The sequence below is a fragment of the Echeneis naucrates genome, chromosome 9 (genome assembly GCF_900963305.1).
Source record: "Echeneis naucrates chromosome 9, fEcheNa1.1, whole genome shotgun sequence".
Classification (NCBI taxonomy): Eukaryota; Metazoa; Chordata; class Actinopteri; order Carangiformes; family Echeneidae; genus Echeneis; species Echeneis naucrates.
The window spans coordinates 1,873,216-1,886,019 of NC_042519.1; positions in this window are offsets into that span (position 1 = coordinate 1,873,216).

Here is a 12,804-nt window from a genome sequence, read left to right on the forward strand (position 1 = left end):
TTCAAACTTGCTAATTATAATAGTTCTTCATTAAATACATAAGCTGTTCCACTGGAAGCCATCCATCCATCCATCTTCTGCTTTTTCAGACAGAGAGACGAACAACCACTTGCACGCGTATTCACACCTACAGTCAATTTAGAGTCACCAGTTACTCCTAGCATCATGTCTTTTGACGGTGGGAGGAAACCAGAGTACCCGCAGGAAACCCACACAGCCACAGGGAGAAAACACAAACTCTGCGCAGAAAAGACCTGACCTTCTTATTGTAGGGCGACAGCACTAACCATTACACCGCCATGCTGCCTCTACTCAAAGCCCCACCTACCAAAGACTTGTCCATGTGCCACTATTGGTAAGATGCTGATAACAACCCTTATTATCCTCCTAAGAACCTGCCTCCTTATACGTGGACATTACATTTTGCGTTCTTGTTGTTATCCTTCACTTTGCTTAACTTAGACCCATGAGCTAATTTCATGGATGCGCGTGTTGGTCGTTTTGCGGTCGCCTAAGCATGTTAAATGGCACACAGATCCCACCAACATCCATACCAAATAAAAGCTTGGGTCTCAGTAGGTTATGTGGATGCCATGATAAGTAACTAGAAAGGAAAACACAAGGTATGTTACATATACCTTGTGGTCCTGGTTCATCTACAAAGCATCATTACCAGGACCACAAGGTTCTCTAACACTAAACCTACAAACTACAAAACCTCAGGCCTATATATATTGCAGGGATTGTTGTCACCAAATGAACTATCAGAGTGCCCAGTATTATTTCACCAGGACTTACACACACCTGTTCTCCAAACAAACTCCCTCATGCACACATACACTGTGCAACCATGCACCTAAATGCACAACGGGCCACATAATGCCCAGTATAGATTTGGTAGGAAATGAACGAAGACAATGTCAATCAGAGCATATTTCAAATATGTCTTTTATAAACCAGTGGGAGTAGTCACAGTAGGTTTCTACTTGCTTTTAAAAAGTTGACTTTTGGATAACATCTTGATGGACAGATTTCCCCAGGTTCCAGATCCAGTTAAGATGTTGGCACCGACAGGAGCCAGCTGAAATCATTAAATCAGCAGAGTAGTTTTTTAATCACCTTATAGTGTCTTCATGTAATCTCATTCAGGGTTTATGACTTAAAAACTCCTTAGTGCAATGTAAAATACTCTACCCCAAGAGTTAATTTGACTCAGTAACTTTTACACATTTGGTAGATTGGGACCATATGTGTGTTCGCCGACAACGCTCACTCTCCACAACATCCCTGTTTCCCCATCCACCTCTTCACTGATGTTTCACAGCACTTCCTGTAACTTCATTCTCTTAGGTTTTTTTTTATGTTTCGTGGCCCAATTCCATGGATACAAGAGACACAGTGGGCATGCTCTCATGCAGTTGTTCTAATTGCTTGGGAAAATATTTTTTCATCTCCCCCACCCCTCTGACTTCACTCCTGAGACTAGTTTAGGAGCTCTGCTCCAGTTTCTGAAATGTGATGTGAAAGTTATAATCCACAGAGCAAATCACAAGTGTTATGCAGATGTATGTTCTCCAGTGACACACAGCAGCAGTGTTTACACCCCAAGCCAACAGCCACAAAGAGCGTGGACTTCATCTCTGCTTCAGAGTCCATATCTTCATCCTGACAGGGAGATTGAAGGCAAATACACATGAAGTTCTAAAAGTTTTGAGGACTCGGCTGCTCATTAGGAGTCCTGGGGGTTGTGGGGGTTTCTGGGAGGACATGAGTCACACTAGGTGATGTAGCTTTGAATTCAGTCACACCCAGGATATAATATTTACAGCTGGCCAACATTTCAAATACCATAGTGTGGGACTGGCTGATAAACCTGAATCACTGTGTCTGTTTTTAGTCTTTTCCAAAAGGCAATTATTCCAGAGAAAACACTGCCATCAATCAAAACAACAGAAGGGGAATGAAAATAAAGAAACCTTTAGCAACTTTTTGTCAATTGGCAATGGAATTAAAAAATTTGTTTGAGCCACCATGAATGGGAACAGCTGCCCCTGCCCATGACTGGGAACGGGATCCATATGTTGTCTGGATATGATTTGCAGGCAGATGGAAGCTGATTTGTTTTTTTCTGTATGTCTGTGTCTGTGTTCATTAAAAGGCCTTTCAACTGGTTCACAATGTGAGGAAACAGCAGAGTCTATTGGACAGACAGAGGTGATATTTTCTCACAAATCCAATTTAGCTTTGATTTATTGTGACTATAGAGTTGAGCAGCTAAACTGCTTTCTGTGTTAATACAAACTGATTTTGAGTTTGACCATAGGGCAGCACGACAGTCCAGTGGTTAGCGCTGTTGCCCCACAATAAAAAGGTTGCGGGTTTAGTTTCTGGCCTGGGGACTTTCTGTGTCTGTTTGTGTCGGTTTGAGTGTGAGTGTCAGTGGTTGTCTGTCTGTCTCTGTGTGTTGGCCCTGTGATGGACTGATGACCTAACCCCCACAACCTGGAAACGGATAAGCAGTTCAAATGAATGAATGAATTTTGATCATACTTCTAAGTTAACATGGATTTCTGTTAATGACATCTGGTCATTGCTTCGCATGAGGAATATTTTTTACAGTCCAAAGGAACACTGAAACACCAGACGAGAAAAATGCTGAACATGAAATGCTTTGGCTAGAAATAATGAGGATTTCTCAAGTCTAAACTAAACTAAACTTCGCAAAAGCTGGTCAGCTGATTACATAATTTTTACTGAAAAAGTTGTATTATCATTCTTCAAAAAGACTGTCATATGTTTGTGGCAGCCAATTTAGGGTTGAGGATTGCATCACAGAAGCCAGTTAGACTGCTCAATGTCAAAGGCTAATTAAATGCATACTTACTGTCCTCAGCAACAGAGGATCCACCTGTTAGATCATTTTGTAGCCCAACCCATCAAGATTAACTCTTTGCTTGTACTGAAAGCAAACAAGACTGAGAAAAAGATTATACTGTAAAAATATAACTACTGGGTCGGCTCAGTTCACAGTTCACAGAAGAATCACAGGAATTAGGCTATAGGCTACTTCAAATGTTTTTTCAAAAGTTTAAGGTAAAAAGTAAAAATTTCAATAAAAACATGCCAAAAGGTATCACTGCACATTATCTTCCATTGTAAAGGCTCACACTGATGTTGACCTGGACTATAAATGGTAAAAGTGATTTGAGGGACTTAAATGATAATCACCTTGAGCCTGGGGACGTAGCTCAGTGACAAAGAGCATCTGTTCCATGCAGAGGCTCTGGGTTCAAACCCCATTCACAGCGCAAACCAATGGTGGGCTTGGCCAGTCCCAAGTCCAGATAAATGGGGAGGGTGGCAGCATGAAAAACAAAACTCTGGAAAAATCAATCATGCAAGTCTAAGAGCTGAATGCTGTAACTTCCTTGTAAGGAAAAAAAAAAACTAAAACAAAAACTGATAATCACCTTGCATGTCCCTGACCATCCAGAGGGAAACCGTGTTTCTATAGAAATGTTATCTTGGTGAAAGAGGTGCTCTGATAAAGGGGTCTACAATAAGAATACAAGAGTCACGTGTATTTATTGACTTTTGTATTGTTGAGGTAAAAGACAATAAACTATTTTTTTTTGTGTTAAAATGTATTTAAAACTTCAGATCATTACATCTTCTAATTGGTTGTTTCCAGTGTTATTGGATTTGGATTTTGTAAAATAGAATGAATGATTGATATAAAGACAAAGACTTCAAAGACTTTGGAATCAAAATCGTGGAATGGCAGTAGATTTATAGTTATGGAGCTGAAACATTCCTAAGAAAAAACTGGGTCTATTGTTTGCATCCACTAAGTAAAACCAGGATGTATGCTGGAATCAATATGTTCATGTAATGTGTGAACCACATGGCCTGTTCTTAATGTTCCTTCCTCCCACCATGTACAGGAAGGCTCCTCTTACTTAATCTGAAATCGGTAGATTTATATTAGATTGAAGACAAAGAGTTGAAGGAGAAACAGGACAAATACTGCTAGATGAAAAATTAAAAGCTAAACTATATGATGCTGACCATGATAAATGTGTTGCTCCGAATGTCTCAGAAGTGTTATAAAACTGTCCACCAGGAGCATTCAGGTATAGTGACCAAAGTTGGGTGTTGCTCTAAGGTGATCGCTCTAATATTTCCTGTAATGATGACAGAAGCAAAGGAAAATCTGTGGTGATGTGTAGTTCATAGAGCAACAAAGTCCACAGTAGGAAGACGTTTACCAAAACAGTGTTGAATTTTTCAAATCATTTATGGCTCATACCAGAGAGATGTGGTTGTTTAGGTTGTAGGATTGGTTGGCTGAGAACTGTGAAGACCTCAGCAAATGATTCATATAAGTGTTGAGCATTTCTGCCATATTTCTAGTTTTTCATCTTTTTCCCTTCTGATCTCAGACTGATTTAAAATTCCTCTCTCTTGCAGCTTTTTAGTTCCTGCTTGGTGTATTATCCATGGATGTCCCTGATCTCCCTCTGTCCCTCTGTCATCTCTCTTCAATTAGAACATCAAATAGAGGTATGTAAGCTTTATTTATTTGTTTTTTAGAAAGAACTATCAACACTGCCAAGCCTATAATTCTTAGGATAATGAGGCCTTATGACTGTGGACCTGATGTATAGAAGAAGATTTGCTGCATGCAGTGTTCTGTGTGTGCATCATGTGAAGACTGGATTTGGTTGCGAATTAATTCTTGAAGAAGTTGTCAAAGACAATTTTCACCCAAAACCATCACTTGTAAAATGCAGATCTCTTGTTTGTGATGGAGAAGGCGGGGGGAGCTGTAATAGTTGTCTTCTGTCATGGTAACAAAAGAAAAAGCCTTAGTGTGGCACAATAGCTCATATTCTTGAAAGCCCTTCAAGGAATTTAACCACAGTTCTTCTCAGTGACTTAAGTGGTGTATATGACATCTGCTGTTTTAGGTAGATAGAGTTATTTCATCAATCCAACTGGGAAATTCATTTAACAGCTTTCAGCCATTTGCTGGGAAAGGTGCTGTTGGAGTGAAGGGTTATAATATGCCTTTCAGTCCTTTGCCTTCAAAGCTGCGGTTCACGCTGTTACAGAGAGGGAACATATTCCAAACAATATTCTATACATGGACCTAGAAAGTCTTCCTCATACATGTTGAAGCTTTAAAGTTTTATAAGTTAAGTATAAGTTTTTTAAGAAAAAATTGATTTTCATTGTCCAGTAAAAATGTCTGATCATCTACAGTATCTGCTGTTATCCTGGTAACGAGGACCAAATCTTAAACTAGTCGCCATGCTGGCTCCAGCTGTTTGGAGAATGTGGGAGGGGTTGGATTTGTATACCCACATAATCACGTGCACTTTTAACCTGTAGACAGAAAAATGATGTTGTGGAATAAATGCAGTCTATTGCCAGACTAAAACGAAGAGAACACGCTTGATTCCATTAACTTCTCTCTGTGGGTAAGGTGCTCCCCTCAGTTGCTTTTATCCAGATGTGGAAGGAGAATCTGAAAATGTTGCTGAACACGTGCCAGATTTGGGCCCTGGGGTATTCTAGGCCAGAAGAAATGATTACATGTGGCCCACATCTGGTCAGAATAACTTTTCAGATGAAATTTGCCCAGCCTAGTCATTATAGAAGAGACATATGTACCTCTTCTCTACTTACAGTACATACGAATAAGCAGTAGAAGATAAGAGTGAGTCCAATGTGGGACAGGACAAACCAGAAAGCAGGAGGCTCTGAAGACAGCATCACAGCATGAGCACTGCTAATGAGGTGTGGCTAGGGTGACCAGGTGAGAATGGGTAAAATTCGGGAGGGTTGGGGGTTGAAGGTTGACTGTCATGACATGCCAGAAAAACAGCAACCGCACACTCATACACTATGCATTTATCAATTTAATGCAATCTTTCTGTCATTGCACCTTCTTCTTCAGGCATACAACAATACAACTGTTCTGTTACATCTAAACAGACCTTAATATGTAGAGGAAAAACCACTCAATCTGGCAACTCATACCATACTCATACCTCAACTCATACCAAAAAAATGGAGCGCATTTTGAGGGCTGTCGCAGCACATTTGACGTAATAGCTCGCAGCAACTAAACATACGTGTTACAAATTATACCACATGAAAGTCTAATTAAAACCTATTGCATGACTTTGTCACAGATTATTCCTGAAAAGACAGCTATATTCAGTTTATTCCAAATGGAGAAATTACTCTAAATACAATAAGAGTCCCATAAAAGTGTAGCTGGCACCACTGCACTGACAAAAAACACTAGATATCACTTGTTCCTGTGTGGAAATGGATTTGCATTAGTAATCCCGGGAGGAGGAACATTACCTTTGTTGTACAGTCAGGAGTAATCCTTGGAAGATCATAAATGTTACCTCCCCTGTATATTTGTCTAGACTTTGGAAATGCCACCAAATCTTCCACTAACACAAAGATGCCTGACAACAAAATACCCTCCAAACAGATCTGTGAAGCAATGACATTTCGAAACTCAAAATGTGTTTTGCAATCTTGGAGACATCTCCACTGTGGCAACTTTGTGCATTCTCTTTATTACAAATCAGATTTATATTGGAGTGGGTGCATTTTGACATATTTTTAACACTTTGTATGACATATATTCTACACTTGTGGATTACATCTGTAAAATTCAAGTCTATCCTCAATTTTCACATTTGCAGCCATTCCTGACCAATGACCTCCTTAATTCTCCTTCCTCCTCACAAGTCTCGCCTGTGATAAAAGCCCCAATGTTAGCTAACGAGTGTGAATATGGAAATACTTCACCACACAGCTCCCCTTGTCTAAAGGATCTTCACGCTCTCCCTCTCAACATATTTTATGGGGTTTTCCTCTTCTGTACCATGACATCATTGTAGTTTTCTCAGACTTGGCATGTTGGACAAATTGCTCTCTGTGGGAGGGGGCCTAATGAAGCCTCACTGGGTCAGGACTCCAACCCATCCCTTTTGGGTCTCCACGGTGTTTTATTACACCTCTTGTGAGATTGTGTGACTTCAACTAGGAGAAATTTGGTGTTCTGTAACCCCCTCAGTGGCTGAAAGTTGTGGGCAATGAAGCAATAGCACTGTGGCAGCTCAAATGTGATAAGAAAGTGTTTAAACTTGTAGTACATGAAAATTAAAAGACACAAGATCTTCTGACTTTGGGAAAAAATAATGAAGTGGAAAAATGGGACTTTATTTAAAAGGTTTTATACATAAAGCATGTTAATATATCACCACGTTATTAAGTTTAATACTATCAGAATGATAAAAAAGAGATTGACTTCCCTCTAAATATAATATCAGAAACCCAAGGTGTGTGGTGAATTTTACAGGCAGATCAGAGAAACCAACTCCATGTCCCCAACTCACTCCACAGGTCACCAGCTCAATGTGTATGAAGCAGACAAAATTCTATTCCATGACAGAAGTTTATTTTACCAAAGCTGTCAGTCCAGAGAAATGCCCAAATCCTTTATTCAGAAATTGAGACTCAAAATCAAGCATTGAGAAAGCCTTAGATGTTAATGCTATAAATCATCCAACTTGAACAGGTCCAAAAAATTGGACCTTTACAGTCCTTCTCTTCGATCTGCTGTAAAATAACATTTTTAAATTTGAATGCTAAAAGAAAAGCTAAATATAACTACAATAGTAGTTCATTGGTCCTTACCTTCAGGCCTGGGGCCTCTCTATTTGAATTTTGGATTTTCTCTGTGGGTGATGTCACTGACATGCAAACAATTAAATAAAAAATTAGTTTTTAGACACTTTGATGCCAGAGGTACTGATTATAAAATTGAAGTAAATGTTTGGTCTTGTTATTAGCCTCTAATATGAAGGATGCATTGTGTTTCTGTGAGTATAAACAGTAAATCATGAATGTTATAAAACCCCTAATGCACTCTGGGTTCAGCATTTCACAAAAAAAAAAAAATCATGTTTCCATGTTTTGTGTTTCAAAGGCAAAGCTTTCACAGATGACATCTGAGCCCTCTGAGAAAATAACCTTTTGCATATATAGTCCAAGACCAGTCCCATGATTTATTTCTCATTGTAAGGTTATTTCTGCAGGGAGAGCAAGGGTTGTGATTCCTGAACAAGAGCCAAACCAGTGCAGTGATTGCCACAGTGGAGAGATATATGTTTGTGTGTGAAACTACAGTGGAATCCAAAACAAACTCCTCATGTCCTACTTAACCAATGCATGTATGCACACAAACACTCTTTTTCATTTTTTCCCGCTCAGTGTATTTCATAACAAAAATATACTGATATCTCAGCAGGTAATTTTATGTTCAGGTATCCAATCAAATCACATTCATTCATTCATTCATTCATACATCTTCTCCCACCTGCCAATTTCACTGGGGGCCCTGTTTAGACAGAGACAGACAGAGACCAACAACCACTCACATTCACTCTCAGACCTATGGACAATTAAGAGTCACTGGTTAACCCAAACATGATGTCTTTGGACAGTGGGAGGAAATCAGAGTACCTGGAGGAAACCCACACAGGCATGTGGAGAATATACAAACTCCACACAGAAAGGAGCAAGGCCCCAGAACTGAACCTGCGACCTTCTTACCTTGGGGCAACAGTGTTCATATAATATAAAGGCCCCTCTAAAATTGTTGGAAGGGCAAGACCAATTCCTTTGTTTTTGTTGCTGACTGAAGACATTTGGGTTTATGATCAAAAGATGAATATGAGACATGAGTTCACGAGTTCCAAATTTCAGCTTTTATTTCCTGATATTTACATTCACATGTGTTAAACAACTTAAGACATACCTTTGTATCAGAGCACCCCATTTTTCGGTGATCAAAAGTAAAGGAACAGATAGCCTTAATGTAAATGACATCTAATATTTGGTTACATAATCCTTGCTTGCAATAACCCCATCAAGCCTGCGACCCATTGACATCACCGAACTGTTGCATTCTTTATTTGTGATGCCTTTCCAGGCTTTTACCACAGCCTCTTTCAGTTCTTCTTTGTTTCGGGGTGTGTCTCCCTTCAGTCTGCACTTCAGGAGGTGAAATTCATCCTCTACTGGGTTAAGATCTGGCGACTGCCTGGGCCAGTCTAAAACCTTCCACTTCCTTTTCCTGATGGAGTTCTATTGTTATGTTGGCAGTGTGTTTTGGGTCATTGTCCTACTGCATGATAAACTTCCTCCCGATTAGTTTGGATGCATTTCTCTGTAAATTGACAGACTTCTGTTGACTTCTGAATTAATTCTGCTGCATACATCAATAAATATTAATGGGCCTGTACTAGGAGCAGCCATGCAAGCCCAAGCCATGACACAACCTCTATCATGCATCACAGATGGCCTTTGGATCATAAGCAGATCCTTTCTTTCGCTACACTTTGTACCAGTACTTTTGCAGCTCATCTCTGTACTTCTTCGCATATTCCAATCCGATTCTTACTGCTGATGAATTGTTTTCATCTTGTTGTTTGGCCTCTATATTTCTGCTCTCCACGTCATCTTCTGATGGTGGATTGTGATACCTTCACTCCTGCACTGTGGAGGTTGTTGGTCATCTCACTGACTGTTGTATTTGGGTTTTTCTTCACAGCTCTCACAATGTTTCTGTCTTCAGCTGCTGTTGTTTTCCTTGGCCGACCTGTTTAATGTACCTCAGTAGTTCAGGATATTGTTGTATTGGCTACGACCAATATTTGTACAATGGCTCTGATTGATTTTTCTTCTTTTCTAAGCCTCAGAATGGTTTGCTTTTCTCCCACAGCCTGTTGTCTCACCTTCATGTTGGTTTATCCTTTTTTTTTAAAAAAATGCAGTCTCTACAGGTGAAACCCAAGGCTAAAACCAGCCGTAGTCATTCAGAGCTATTTGATATTTAAACAATCAAGCTAAAGGACAACACTTGGGCAACAAGAAACACCTGACAGTCACATGTTTCAATAATTTTGCCCACCTAAAAATGGGTTGGTTCAAACAAAAAACAAAGAACAAAGAGGGGACTATATATAGCTTTTATTTGTTGGCTTCTTTGGGATTGTGGCAGTAAACCAATCACAACTGACAAGCAATGCTAACCCATCCACTCACTTTCACACACCTACAGGCACTTTAGACTCATCAATCAGCCTCAACATAGATGTCTATGTAGAGGCTAGATGTTTGGACTGTAGGTGAAAATCCACCAGGCCACATAAAAAACTCCACACAGAAGAGAAGGGATTTTAACCCTCAACCTTCTTGCTGTGGGGCAACAGTGCTAGCCACTCTTTCATTTTGCTGTCCACTTTTTGGTTCCATCATCAGCAAACTTTACAACAGCTGCAGGCAAAGCCCATGTCTTCACAGATGTTGAGCAGGCAACCTTGATTCACTAACACTCAGATAAACCCAGTGTGTATAACTTCCCCAGCAACAAACAGTGGACAGACTCAAATAATTCCCTCTGTAGAAAATCAGAGCAGGGATTAAAGAATGCTACACCAGATAGTTACACTGGACATAGTTGTAGTTTTAATTATCACAATGACTACTTTTTCGCCCCATCACTGAATCTTTCTTCACATTATTACAGTCACTGCGATTGTCACCATCAATGTCACTGTCTGTTGCGAGAAACAGCAGCAAACAAGGAAAACTACCTTTGTTGTTTACAAGACAAATTTCACCAGCTGATGTTGACCTTACACTGCAGTAAGTGACCCCAGCAAGACCAACAACTTTGCAGTAGCTACTGAAAATGTTTTTGTGTGGTATAATTATAAGGAAATATGCAACTGCAACTGGTATTTTGTTATGTGCAAGCATCTGAATAATATGTTGAAGCAGTGGTCATCACATAAATGATCTTTTCACTCAAGCAAAATAAATATTAGCCATTTTCCTTGGAAGTCATTTGATGGATTGGCTTTGTGTGTGGCTACTTTGAGGGAATTTCCAGTGAAACAGGCCTGTTTACCCAGATCATCTGCTCTGTTACTTTTTTATTGTTGCCTCATGTGTTGTGTCATTAAAACAAGCATTTAGGGTTAGGGAAAGGTTAGGGAAATGCTCTAAAACATGTTCTTAGCAGCCAATAAATTTTCATTGTTGCAAACCTGCTCACTCTTGGAGTTCTCTAAAAAACACACAGTATGTCTGTGTTGTGACTCAATAAGCATGACTGACCGGAGCATTTTATTTAACTAACTTTTTACTGAATTTCATTGCTGCTGGGTAGCTGGAAGATAACTTTGGCATAATAGGCTAGATGAACTGGTTCAGTGATGTACAGTTCAGTGATGAACTTTTCTGAGTGCCGGCATTTGCCTTCAGGGCATTGTTTGGGCCTCCGGGTGGGTTCCTCTGGTTGATACGGTGCCTCTGGGTCATTTGTGGTTGGGTGGGTGGTGGGGCTTGAGGTCTGTGGTGGCGGTGGCAGTGGCGGGTGGAAAAGGGGGCCCTCATGTCCCGCTCCTCCCTCAATCTCTGGGGGCTGTGGCATGCTTTTTGGCTGTGGTGGCTCTCTGGGTTTGGTGGGGCCTGTGCTCCTGTACGGTGGGTAGTGGGCCGGGGGAGCCTGGGCCCTAGTGATGCATGTATGGCTTTATTTGCTGGCTTGTGTTGGAATTGAGGAATCCTGCCAAAAATGGGCTGAGCAGTTCTTTCAATCACTATGTGTCCCATGTTTGACTCGTTTCCTTCACCTATCTGGACTCCCATCTCTCCAGAGATCTACACAGAAACCCTCTGGACTCTCATAATCCTGAGTGAGGTGACAGGAAAACCACAGCAACCATCACTCCATTATAACAGCACCACCTGCTTCCCTTACCCTGTCCATCCTGCTGCATCTTGTCTGTCCTTTGCTCCCCCCTGTATTCACTGAGGTGTAGCACTGCCCTCCCTGACACGCAAAGGTCATTTCACTCAATAAAGATCAATAAACTAGCTTCCAGGCAGGACTGGTGATGGTCACACGCACTGAGATAATAAAATATTTAGCTAGAAAAGTAAGGGTCTATCAATCTCATAAAAAGGTTAACTATGAAATAGTTAAACTATGAGGACAAATGCAGACAGTAATAATAATAATAACAACAATAAGTAAATAATAAAAAAAACTTTTCTGATTGAAGGACCAGCAGATGCTTCCTTATGTGTGTGATATGTTGTTGTTCTCTCATTGAGGATGATTGTGGAATTCTATCAATTTTATCAACTGTGTAGTCAAGTGATGTCATGCTATGCCATCACAGTGTAGTCCTATAATGAGTTGCACTTTTCTTTATTTGAACACACTGACTAGTTGTTACATGTTAGCTGAACTGAAGTCCAAGCTCTAACCCCCATTTGACACTGGGGGCCCTGTTTAGACATTAGTTTTCACGATTAAGGTTGCAAGGTGCTTTAGCCATAAAAGCAGTATGTCCTTGTGTGTGTGTGTAGTTAGGAATGAAAATAATGAGGGATGTTATGAGGTCAGAGACACTTGGATTCATTCATTCATCTTCTAATGCTTTCTGGCTAGTGTGGATGCTGGAGCCAATCCCAGTTTACATTGGGCAGGGCAGGGCAGGGTACACCCTGGGCAGGGCCTTCACACAGAGACAGACAGACAGAGACCAAAAACGACTCACACTCAGACCTACAGACAATTTAGAGTCACCAATAAACCTTAAAAAGACATTCATGTGTTTGGACTGTGACAACAAGTTAAGGAACAGTGTGTGCTGTTGTTTAATGAATGATATGTAAGGTCAAAGACTGTTTCCC